We start from the raw sequence: 12883 nt of genomic DNA, 5'->3' as shown, positions 1-12883 counted from the left end.
TGGGCGGCAGGGAGGATGACCGACCCTGAAAAGCGGCCACAAGCCACGGGCTACGTCCTCAAGACCCACAAATCTGGGTATCGAGGCTCATTCCAAAGTTCAGGGGTTGGACTGAGCAGGGTGTGTGTGTGTGTGTGTGTGTGTGTGTGTGTGTGTGTGTGCGTGCAAAACCCCAGAAACCCACGGAGGCATGGGTTTCGGTGTGTCGATGAAATAAACTTGGGGTGGCATGGGGCTGGGGGCAAGGGGGAGATTTTCGGACGACTGGTCAACCTCATCTTTGCCTGCTCGAGACCATTGTCCTGGGGGATTCTCGGACGACTGGTCAACCTCATTTTTGCCTTCTTGAGACCAGTGTCCTGGGGGATTCTCGGACGACTGGTCGACCTCATCTTCACCTTCTCTAGCCCATTGTCCTGGGTGATCCTCGGGCATCTGGTCAACCTCATCTTTGCCTTCTCCAGCCCATTGTCCTTGGATGATTCTCAGATAGTCAATGATGACAAATGCCCAAGTGTGTCCGTGTGTGCCTGTGTCTATGTGAGCCTGAGTCTGTGTGAATCTGTGCACCTATCTGTTTCCAGTGCGTGGATGTGTGTGTCTGTGTGCCCATGTGTGTCTGTGTGACTCTGATTATTTTTTTTTGGGGGGGGGTTAGCATAGCTGGCAAGGGTCCCCAAGGCTCACTCCTGGCTCTGTGCTCAGGAATCACTCCTGGCAGTGCTCGGGGACCCTGTGGGGTTCTGGGGCTTGAACCCGGGCAAGGCAAGTGTTTTGCCCACTGTGCAGTCACTCTGGCCCCTCCTGGCGGTGCTCGGGGGACCCCCACGGACAGTACCTGGGTCAGCCATGTGCAAGACACACGCCCTCCCCGCGGTGCTACCCTTCTGACCTCAACGTCCAATGACTTGGCTATCAAATGGACAGAAGGGGGTTGGCAGAGATCACGACACAGTCAGGATGGCCCCATGCCCAGTTCCCTTTGCTGCCCTGGACTGTCCAGTCCCCAAGCATTGCCCAGGGCAGGCCCAGAGGCCCCCCCGGCTCTGCTGCCGTGGCCCCGAGACCCTCCCAACACCAGAGGGCGCCATATACCACATCCCCAAGCCTTTATCTAGAACCAGCTGACCACCTGGCCCACAATCGCAGCTTTGGGGGGGGGTCCTGGACATTTACGGCCGCAGGGCAGGTGCCAAGGAGAGCGTCTGGGGTGTGGGGTGAGGGGTGGGGGGGGGTTGCCTGTGGGCCGGATGTCGCAGATTGAGAAGGGCTGATGGCGGGTGACAAGAATAAGATCTCCATGACGACCAACCACAGGCAGAGGCGGGGGAGAAGGAAGTGGCCTCTGGGTGGGGTGACACAGCCAGGACACTCTAGTTTGTTGTGGACGCCGTTCCTCAGGGACCCCCCAGCACCCCGAGAAGGGACGGGGTGTGTCTGGGTGCCTGTGTATGTCTGTGTGTCTGTGTGTGTGTGTCTGTGTGTGTCTGTGTGCCTGTCTGTGTGTGTGCATGTGTCTGTGTATGTCTGTGTGTATGTGTGTGCCTGTGTGTGTTTGTGTGTGTATGTGTCTGTGTATGTCTGTGTGTCTGTGTGTGTCTGTGTGCCTGTCTGTGTGTGTGCATGTGTTTGTGTATGTCTGTGAGTCTGTGTGTGCCTGTGTGTGTTTGTGTGTGTGCATGTGTCTGTGTGTGTCTGTGTGTATGTCTGTGTGTGTGCATGTGTCTGTGTATGTCTGTCTGTGTCTGTGTGTCTGTGTGCCTGTCTGTGTGTGCATGTGTCTGTGTATGTCTGTCTGTGTGTGTCTGTGTATGTCTGTGTGTGTCTGTGTGTGTGTCTGTGTGTGTGCATGTGTCTGTCTGTGTGTGTGTCTGTGCGTGTGTGTGTGTGTGTGCCTGCTGTCCACCCTTGGTCCCGTGCCCACCCGTCCCCTCTCCTCCCCTCCCCCACCCCGCCCATCTCTGTCCCCCACAGCTGCCTGCTGGGCCCCAAGGACCCAGGGACCCGGCCCGAGTGTCCAGCCCAGCTCCCCCCCTGCGTCCACTCTGCTTCTCCCTCCGAGGCTCAGGCTGTGTCCAGTCCCTCCCCCCCGCCCGGCCCCTCACCCCACCACCTCCGCCAGGAAGGACGGAGGGAGGGAGGGAAGGAAGGAAACGGGGGTGTCCAGGGTCCCGGGTCCTTCCTCCTTTTCCTGCCTGGAGGAGCCACTCCCAGCTGGACACCAGCAGTTGGGCAGCCCCCAGCAGGAATCCTGAGTGGACGCTCGCTGGACACTCACTGGCCAGCCGCCCGCAGCCCTCGCCTGCTCTCACCCGCGCCCAGAACTTTGTGTCCGTCACTCTGTGGGTGCAGAGGGTCAGCGGGCGGGTCAGCGGAAGGGAGGGAGGGAGGGAGGGAGGGAGGGCGCCCCCCCGCCCCCCCTGCCCGCAGCCTGACCATGAGTCACTGGCCAGTCTGGAAAACAATCTCGCCCACAGCACGTGGGGGGCCGCCAGGAGCCACGTCCCACCCCGCCCGCCCGCCCGCTGCAGGGGGGAGGGGAGAGGAGGGGCTGCCCACTGTAGGGGGGAGGGGAGAGGAGGGGCTGCATGGCCGTCCCTGCCCCGTCGTCCCTGCCCCCTCTGGGGTCCCCGGACCCACCCAAGCAGGGGGCGGGACACGCCAGGCAGCTCTGCAGACCCTCATCAGAGGGAAGAGGGAAGCGGGGAGTTGGGAGATGTCTGACTCACAGGCAGTGCTCAGCCCCGAGGCCAGCTCGGGGCGGGGGGGGTGGTGGCATCTCCCCGGGAACCAAATAATAATAATAAAAAAACCACAAAAATACAGAAATCTGGGCTCAGGTGACAGCCCGCTGCGAACAGCACTATGCAGTGTCTGGTCACTAAATATTCTGGAAGCTCATGGGGGAGGGAGACGGAGAGAGACAGAGGAGGAGACAGAGACAGAGGAGAGAGAGACAGAGGAGGAGAGAGACAGAGGAGAGAGAGAGACAGAGGAGAGAGAGACAGAGGAGGAGAGAGAGACAGAGGAGAGAGAGACAGAGGAGGAGAGAGACAGAGGAGAGAGAGAGACAGAGGAGAGAGAGACAGAGGAGAGAGAGACAGAGGAGAGAGAGACAGAGGAGAGAGAGACAGAGGAGGAGAGAGACAGGAGAGAGAGAGACAGAGGAGAGAGAGAGACAGAGGAGAGAGAGAGACAGAGGAGAGAGAGACAGAGGAGAGAGAGACAGAGGAGAGAGAGAGACAGAGGAGAGAGAGACAGAGGAGAGAGAGACAGAGGAGAGAGGGAGAGAGACAGAGGAGAGAGAGACAGAGGAGAGAGAGACAGAGGAGAGAGAGACAGAGGAGAGAGAGAGACAGAGGAGAGAGAGACAGAGGAGAGAGAGAGACAGAGGAGAGAGAGACAGAGGAGAGAGAGACAGAGAGAGAGACAGAGAGACAGAGAGAGAGAGAGAGACAGAGAGACAGAATAGAGAGAGAGAGAGGGAGGGGAGAGAGAGAGAGAGAGAGCAGCGGGCCGGGCGTTGGCCTGGCGCAGGCCGCCCGTGTCCCGTCTCCTGGCCCTGCCCCCGGCAGAGTGACGGGCGCGTGGGGAGGGGGAGGCAGCCCTGGGCACGGCTGTGGCCCCGGCAAAACCCCAACATCTACCGTGAAAATCAACACATGAAACAAGCCTGAGGAGAGCCTGGGGTGCGTGGCAGTAACGACATGCGTGTGGGCCGGAGCGAGAGCCCGGCGGGGAGCGCCTTGGTCTGGCACGTGGCCGACCCAGGTTCAATGCCCGGCATCCCACAGGGTCCCCCGAGCACTGTTAGGAGTGAGTCCTGAGTGCAGAGCCGGGAGTCAGCCCTGAGCATCGCCAGTGGGACCCAAAAAGCCAAGACAACAATAAACCGTGATGCGACAGGACAGCAGGGAGGGTGCTCGCCTGGCAGTGCTCGTCTGGCACGTGTCGGGCCCAGCTTGCGTCCTGGCCCCCGTGAGCCGGCCAGGAGTGACTCCCAAGCACTGCCGGGTGGAGCCCCGAGCACAGCGCGGTCAGCACGGCCGGCCGGGCGAGCAGGAAGAGGCAGCGTCCGCGGCGGGCTGCGTGGTGCGTCCGTCTGCCCCTCTGTCTGTCTGTCCCCCGTCTCTCGTCTCCGTCCCGTCTGTCCGTCCGTCGGGCCCGGGCTCTGCTTGCCTGTCCGTCCACCTGCTTCTGTCCTGCCCGTCTGTCCATGGGCCTGTCTGCCTGTCCGTCTGTCTCTGTCTTGTCTGTTTGTCTGTCCGTGGGTCTGTCCGTCCGTCTGTCTCTGTCTTACCTGTTCGTCTGTCCGTGGGTCTGTGTGTCTGTCTGTCTGTCTCTCCTTTGTCTGTTCGTCTGTCCGTGAGTCTGTCTGTTCGTCTGTCCGTGGGTCTGTCCGTCCATCTGTCTCTGTCTTGTCTGTCCGTCTGTCCGTGGGTCTGTCCGTCTGTCTGTCTCTGTCTTGTCTGTCCGTCTGTCCCTGGGTCTGTCTGTCCGTCTGTCTGTCTCCATCTTGTCTGTCCGTCTGTCTGTCTCTATATTGTCTGTTCGTCTGTTCCTGGGTCTGTCTGTGCATCTGTCTGTCCATCGGTCTGTTTGTCTTTCCATGGGTCTGTCTGTCCGTCTGTCTCTGTCTTGTCTGTTTGTCTGCCCGTCTGTCTGTCTCTGTCTTGTGTGTCCATTGGTCCTGGTGTCTGTCTGTCCATGTGTCTGTCCAGGGGTCTGTGTGCCCCTATCTTGTCTGTCTGCCCATGGGTCTGTCTCTCCTTTGTCTGTTCGTCTGTCCACGGGTCTGTCTTGTGTCCCTCTGTCTGTCCACGGGTCTGTGTGTCCATCTGTCTGTCGCTCGTCCGTCCCTCTGTCCGTAAGTCTGTCCATGTGTCTGTGTGTCCATGGGTCTCTATGGCCCTATTCTGTCTGTCTGTCCATGGGTCTTCTGTTCATCTGTCTGTCTCTTCCTTGTCTGTCCGTCTCTCCATGAGTCTGTCTGCCCATGTGTCTGTCTGTCTGTCCGTGTCTGTCTGTGTCTGTCTTCCGTGTCCATCTGTCCATGGGTCTGTCTGTCCATGTGTCTGTCCGTCTGTCTGCCTCTGTCTTATCTGTCTGTCCATGGGTGTCTGTCTGTCCATGGGTCTCCTATTTGTCTGTCTCTTCCTTGTCTGTCCGTCTCTCCATGAGTCTGTCTGCCCATGTGTCTGTCTGTCCTGTCTGTCTTCTGTGTCCATCTGTCCATCGGCCTGTCTGTCCATGTGTCTGTCTGTCTGTCTGCCTCTGTGTTATCTGTCTGTCCATGGGTGTCTGTCTGTCTGTCCATGGGTCTTCTGGTTCATCTGTCTCTTCCTTGTCTGTCCGTCTCTCCATGAGTCTGTCTGCCCATGTGTCTGTCTGTCCATGTCTGTCTGTCTGTCTGTGTCTGTCTATCCGTGTCCATCTGTCCATGAGTCTGTCCGTCTGTCTGCCTCTGTCTTATCAGTCCGTCTGTCTGTCTCTCCCCTGTTTGTCCGTCTGTCCCCGTGTGTCCCTATCTTGTCTGTCCGTCAATATGTCTGCCTGCCTGTCTCCGTCTTCCCTGCCGCCTGTCTGTCCACCTGTCTGTCCGTCTGTCCGTCTGTCTCTGCCTCTCTCCTGGGACCCCGAGACCCGGCTTCCCAGCGACGCCCCTGGCACCACACCGGGCTCTGCTGTGGTTTCTCACCTCCCCGCCCCACCCAGAACAAACAGTTCCAGATGGCACCTTCCTGCCTCAGCGCGGGGGCGGGGAGGGGCAGGGGTCACCGCCCTTAACGGCCCTGCGGGGACCCCGCCCTGCCCTCCCCTGCCCTGCCCACCCGCCCTCCCCGGGACACTCCCTCTTCCCCTCCAGCAACCGCTGCCCTTCTTCTTTTTTTTTTTGCCCCCGTCTAATTTCAACGTTTTCTTTCAATGAAGTCGCCGTGATTCACACCAGGACTGGACAGGGACGGCCCCGGCCCTGGCACTGTGTCCACTACGGCCACGCCCCCCTCCCCCCCTCACCGTGTCCACTGCCCGGCCCCAAGGACCCGCAGGTGTCTGCCTGCCGGCGGGCATGTCAGGGCCCGTGTGTGTGGCCAGCGCTGGTCTGACTGGTTTCGAGCCGCTCTACTCCCAGCTGTCCCGCACCCAAAAACAACACACGTGCCACCTGCGTGTGTGACTCCACAGCTCCTGACATCAATGCTTCCCCTGTGTGTGTGCGTGCGTGTGTGTGTGCGTGCGTGCGTGTGTGTGTGTGTGTGTGTGTGTGTGTGTGTGTGTGATCTGGATTTTTCTCCCTGTTTTGGTGCAAAGTTTCATCTCTTTGAAAAGTCCTCACACCTCAACCTCTCTCCTCCTGGGAAGCTGGTGGTGCCTTTTTTGTTTGTGTGTGTGTCTATGTGTGTGTGTGTGTGTCTGTGTGTGTGTGTCCGTGTGTGAGAGATTTGGATTTTTCTCCCTGTTTTTGTGCAAAGTTTCATCTCTTTGAAAAATCCATATACCTCAACCTTTTTCCTCCTGGGAAGCTGGTGGTGCCTTTCTTGGTTTTGTGCGTGAGTGTGTGTGTGTATGTGTGTGTGTGTGTGTGTCCCTGTGTGTGATTTGGATTTTTCTCCCTGTTCTGGTGTAAACTTTCATCTCTTTGAAAAATTCACACACCTAAACCATTTTCCTCCTGGGAAGCTGGTGGTGCCTTTCTTGGTTGTGTGTGTGTATGTGTGTGTGTGTGTGTCTGTGTGTGTGTGATTTGGATTTTTCTCCCTGTTTTGGTGCAAAGTTTCATCTCTTTGAAAAATCCTCACACCTCAACCTCTCTCCTCCTGGGAAGCTGGTGGTGCCTTTCTGGTTGTGTGTGTGTATGTGTGTGTGTGTGTGTGTGTGTGTGTCCCTGTGTGTGATTTGGATTTTTCTCCCTGTTCTGGTGCAAACTTTCATCTCTTTGAAAACTCCTCACACCTCAACCTCTTTCCTCCTGGGAAGCTGGTGCCTTTCTTGGTTGTGTGTGTGTCTGTGTGTGTGTGTGTGTGTGTGTGCCTCGGGCACGCTACAGCAGGGCCTGGGGTTTGCCTGCCCCTACCCTTGGGTCCCCGAAGGCGCCGGGCTGTGGCCGGAGGTATCAGGGTCCGGGATCAACTTCTACCCTTGGCACAAAATTATCACTTTCTTTTTCCTGAGTCTTCCTCACTCCCCCGAGCACTTTGCGGTTCCCTGCTCTGCCCCCGGACACTTGCACAGGGCCAGGGGCGAGGCCCGCAGCCGGGGCTCAGGGCCCAGAGGCCTGAGGGGGTTTCACACCCTGCCCCGGGCTCCAGCAACCGGAGAAACGGACCTCGGAGTCCTAGAACACAGCAGCTGCAAGACGCGGGCCGGGGGGCTGTCCAGGCCCTGCTAAGCAAACTGAGGCCAGAGGCCCGGAGACAGCGAGACTCAAGGACACACTTGTTTGGTTTGTTGTGTGTGTAAAAAAAATAACAATCTTGGCCCGTGGGGGGTCCTATCACAAAAGGCAGGTGTGAAGGAGGAGACGCAGGCCCCAAGGGGGTAGTACTGTCGCACTGTCGCACTGTTGTCTCATTGTTCATTGAACAGGTACCAGTCACGTCTCCACGGTGAGACTTGTCGTGACTGTGTTTGGCATCTCGAAGACGCCACAGGGAGCTTGCCAGGCTCTGCCGTGCGGGCGGGAGACTCTCGGGAGCTTGCCGGGCTCTCCCAGAGGGACGGAGGAATCGAACCCGGGTCGGCCGCGTGCCAGGCAAATGCCCTCCCGGCTGTGCTATGATAATAATATGACAATAAAAATAATATGACAATGATCACAATTACCATAATGAATAATGATATATGGCAATTATAATAATCATTATCATATTTAATTATTCACATGTGATTATATGATAATATAATCAGAATCGTTATTATATTCAATATTTATACATGACAATATAATATATGATAATATAGTCATAATATCACATTCAATTATTTATATGTGACAATATACTATACGATAATATGATCATTATTATCATATTCAATATTTATATGTGATAATACAATATATGATAATATAGTCATAATATTATCACATTCAATTATTTATATGTGACAATGTACTATATGATGATATGATCATTATGATCATATTCAATATTTATATGTGATAATACAATATATAATATAGTCATAATATTGTCACATTCAATTATTTATATGTGACAATATGCTGTATGATACTATAATCATTATCGTACTCAATATTTATATATGATAATATAGTCACAATGTTATCATATTCAATTATTTATATGTGACAATATACTATATGATAATATAATATTATTATTATATTCAATATTTACATGATAATATATGATATTATGTCATAATATTATCACATTCAATTATTTATATGTGACAATATACTGAATGATAACATAATCCTTATCATATTCAATATTTATATATGATAATATAGTCATAATATTATCATATTCAATTATTGATGTGACAATAAACTATATGATAATATATTATTATCATATTCAATATTTACATGATAACATAATATATGATAATATAGTCATAATATCACATTCAATTATTTATATGTGACAATATACTATGTGATAATATAATCATAATCATTATCATCATATTTGATTATTTATCTGTAATAACTATATTATATTCATATATTATAATTAATATATATTCATATATTATAATAATGATCATGATAAAAAGTTTCCACCACACACGGACACTGTATCTTTTCTGCCTCTTATGTATGGCTCTATTCCGCCCACCCCCTCTTCCCCCCCTGCCCTGCCCCGCCCCCCGCCCCTCCTGCTCCCCCCCCTCCGCGCCATGGGGGGTCCCGCAGAGATTCCAGAGACTGTGTCCAGGCGGAGGCGGACCCACCCACCCGCAGCAGCGACTCTTCCCGTGCAAAGCCTGGGCGGAGGGTCAGATCCCAAGAGGCAGCTGTGCGGGAGGGGAGGGAGGAGCCAACGTGTCCCAGACAGAGAACAAAGAGACTTTCTATCACCCCAGGACTTGGACCCTTTGCGTGCAGGTGGCAAGAACACACACAGTGCCCGTTGCTCGACCGTTGGGTGCTGAGAAGGGAAACCGAGGCAGGTGTGGGCGCTAACCACTGCACTCTCTTTATGGCCCCCACCCTTTTTTTTAAATTACTATTAGTGTTTGATGTTTGGGGCCTTTACTACAGATTCGGTTCCCGACAGACGGGTGGCCGGTGGCCGCCTCCCCTCCCTCAGGCCGACACCCACCCACCCACCCACCCTTCCTGCCGGGACTCTGGCCCGGACCCAAGTTTCTGCCGAGCCGGCGCCACCCCCTGACTCCAAGGCTGTGTGCACACTCGCGAAAAATCACATCCTCCCCTGGGGAGCCCACCAGCCCAGGCACCGAGGGCTGACTCAGTAGACACGCCAGACACGCTGAAGACACGCCAGACACGCCACAGACATGCCACAGACACACCAGACACGCCATAGACATGCCACAGACATGTCACAAACATGCCAGACATGCGAGACACACCACAGACATGCCATAGACATGCTAGAAACACCACAGACACGCCAGACATACCACAGACATGTCACAGACATGCCAGACAGGCCAAAGACACGTCAGACACACCACAGACACACCAGACACTCCACAGACATGCCACAGACATGCCAGACACTCCACAAACATGTCACAGACACACCAGACAAGCCACAGACATGTCACAGACATGCCACAGACATGTCACAGACACGCCAGACATGCCACAGACATGCCAGACATGCCATAGACACCCCAGACACACCACAGATATGCCAGACATGCCATAGACAAAACAGACATGCCAGACACACTAGACATGCCACAGACATGTCACAGACACGCCAGACACGCCACAGACATGCCAGACACACCAGACACGCCACAGACACGCCAGACATGCCACAAACACGCCGGCACCAGCGCGGGCAGCAGCGTCAACAGGCAGCAGGGCAGGGCGGGAGGAGCAGGGGGAGCACGGCCGGGCCTGACTCGCTCTGCGGCCCCCAAGGCCGAGACACCCCAGAACCCGGGGCCCTGCCTGAGCCCCCTCGGCCGGGAAACCTTCGCCTCGGCAACGACGGCCTGGACACGCTTCTGCCAAGCCCAGGGGCCCGCTCGGGGCCCCAGGAGCAGAGGGACGGGCGGGAGACACACACACACACTCACAGACAGACACACACAGACAGACACACACACAGACACACACACTCACAGACACACACACAGACACAGAGACACAGAGAGAGACACTCAGAGATACACACAGACACACACAGATATACACTCAGATATGCACAGACACACAGATACACAGACATACATAGACATACAGACACAACAAACACACAGACACACACATACACACACTCACAGACACAGAGAGACACACAGACATACACACAGACACTCACAGACACACACAGAGACACACACAGAGACGCAGACATACACATAGACACAACAAACACACACAGACACACACTCAGACACAGACAGGCACATACTCACAGACACACAGAGACACACACTCAGAAATACACAAAGAGATACACACTCAGAGATATAGACACAGACACTCATGCAGACACACAGACACAACACACAGAGACACACATAGACACACACAGAAACACACTCACAGACACACAAAGACACAGAGACACACTCAGAGATACACACACACAAAGATTCACACTCAGATATAGCCTGACACACAGACACACAGACACTCACGCACACATGTAGACACAAAACACACACACACTGACACACACATACACACACACTTACAGACACAGACAGACACACATTCACACACACAGACACACACTCAGAGATACAAACAGACACACAGAGACACACACTCAGAGATAGGCAGACACACAGATACACGCAGACACTCATGCAGACACACACAGGCACAACAAACACACACATGGACACACACTCACCAGAGACAGACACATACAGACACAGACACTCACAGACACACACTCAGAGCTACAGACAGACACACAGACACACACAGACACTCACACAGAGCTCCCCGGGGGGAGGGCCCCCAAGGGCCCCAGTGCTGTGGGTGGGAACGGAAGTTTCCGGCTTCCTGCTGAGCGGGGGCCGGGGGCAGCCGGGAGAAGCTGTGACTCATTGGGCATCCCCGGGGGAGGGAGGGAGGGAGGGAGGGGGCAGTCCAGGCACAGAGGCGGCAAGGGGGACCCCAGGAGGATGCGAAAGTCCCGTCCCCCCTCCCTGTCCCCTCGGGTTTCGACCTTTTGAAAAAAAATATCCCCAAAACCCACCCCCCAACCAGGGCACGGTGGTGCAGTGAGCACTGAGCACTAACCATTGGGCACTCTTTCTGGCCCCTGTGCTTTCAATTTTTTAATCAATTAATTAAATTAAATTATTTATTAATAAATTAAATTAATTTATTTACTTTGATTTTGGGGGTCACACCCAGAGATGCTCAGGGGGACCCCAGGGGATGCCAGGAATCGAACCCGGGTCGGCCACATGCCCGGCCAAACGCCCTCCCCGCACGACTACAGCTCCAGCTCCCCCCAATCCCCATGTTTTTCCTGTTTTTTTTTTTTAAATTTGGAACCATTTTCCTCCCCCCTGCAGTGCTCAGGGCTTGCTCCTGGCTCTGTGCTCAGGGGGTCCCTCCTGGCGATGCCTGGGGGGACCCGCCGGGGTATCAGTGTGGAACGCGGGTCTGAGGCAGGCAGGGAATGGGGTGTGCTCTAACCACTGTGCTCTCTTTCTGGCCCCCGTCTTGCTTTTTCTTTTTTTTTCCCCAATGTGGCAGGGGTGAGGGGCCTGTCAGAGGGCCCAGGGCCGAGACCCCACCTCCCCGGCTGGTGCCGCAGGGAACCCACTGGGGGTCTGCAGGGCCCCCACCCCAAAGCCCTGAAGCACACACACACACACACACACTCACAGGCACACACACACACTCAGAGATACACAGAGACACACAGACACACTCAGACACACAGACACACTCAGAGATACACACAGACACACAAACACTCAGAGATACACACAGACACACAAACACTCAGAGATACACACAGACACACACTGACACACAGCCAGAGATACACACAGACACACTCAGAGATACACAGACACACAGTCAGAGATACACACAGACATACTCAGAGATACACACAGACACACACAGACACACTCAGAGATACACACAGACACACACAAACACACAAACACACTCAGAGATACACACAGACACACACTGACACACAGCCAGAGATACACACAAACACACAGACACACTCAGAGATACACAGACACACAGTCAGAGATACACACATAGTCAGAGATACACACAGAGACACAGTCAGAAATACACACACAGACACACAGACACTCAGAGATACACACAGACACACAGATACACAGTCAGAGATACACACACAGACACACAGACACTCAGAGATACACACAGACACACACTGACACACATGAAGACATAAAACACACACAGACCCATAGACACACAGACACACACACTCACAGACACACTCACAGACACACACACTCACAGATACAGACAGACACATACACACAGACACCAAGAGACACACACACAGACACACACAGACACAGAGACACACTCACAGACACACAGACACACACACAGACAGTCACAGACTCACACTCAGATATACACAGACACACACAGGTATGCACTCGACACACACACACACAAAAACAGACACAGACACTCATAGACACACAGACACACACACACAGCCAGGGGCAGGCTTGGCACTCG

At 54.1% G+C, this 12883-nt stretch overlaps 1 protein-coding gene across 3 annotated transcripts in view; it reads right to left on the bottom strand.

Annotated features, from left to right (window-relative positions):
• The window catches only part of CD99 (CD99 molecule (Xg blood group)), a 43697-nt gene that overhangs the window by 24806 nt on the left and 6008 nt on the right, over positions 1 to 12883 (bottom strand). The window lies entirely within an intron of this gene.

The sequence above is a fragment of the Sorex araneus genome, assembly GCF_027595985.1.
Source record: "Sorex araneus isolate mSorAra2 chromosome X unlocalized genomic scaffold, mSorAra2.pri SUPER_X_unloc_4, whole genome shotgun sequence".
Taxonomy (NCBI): Eukaryota; Metazoa; Chordata; class Mammalia; order Eulipotyphla; family Soricidae; genus Sorex; species Sorex araneus.
This window is presented reverse-complemented; position numbering and strand designations above follow the sequence as displayed.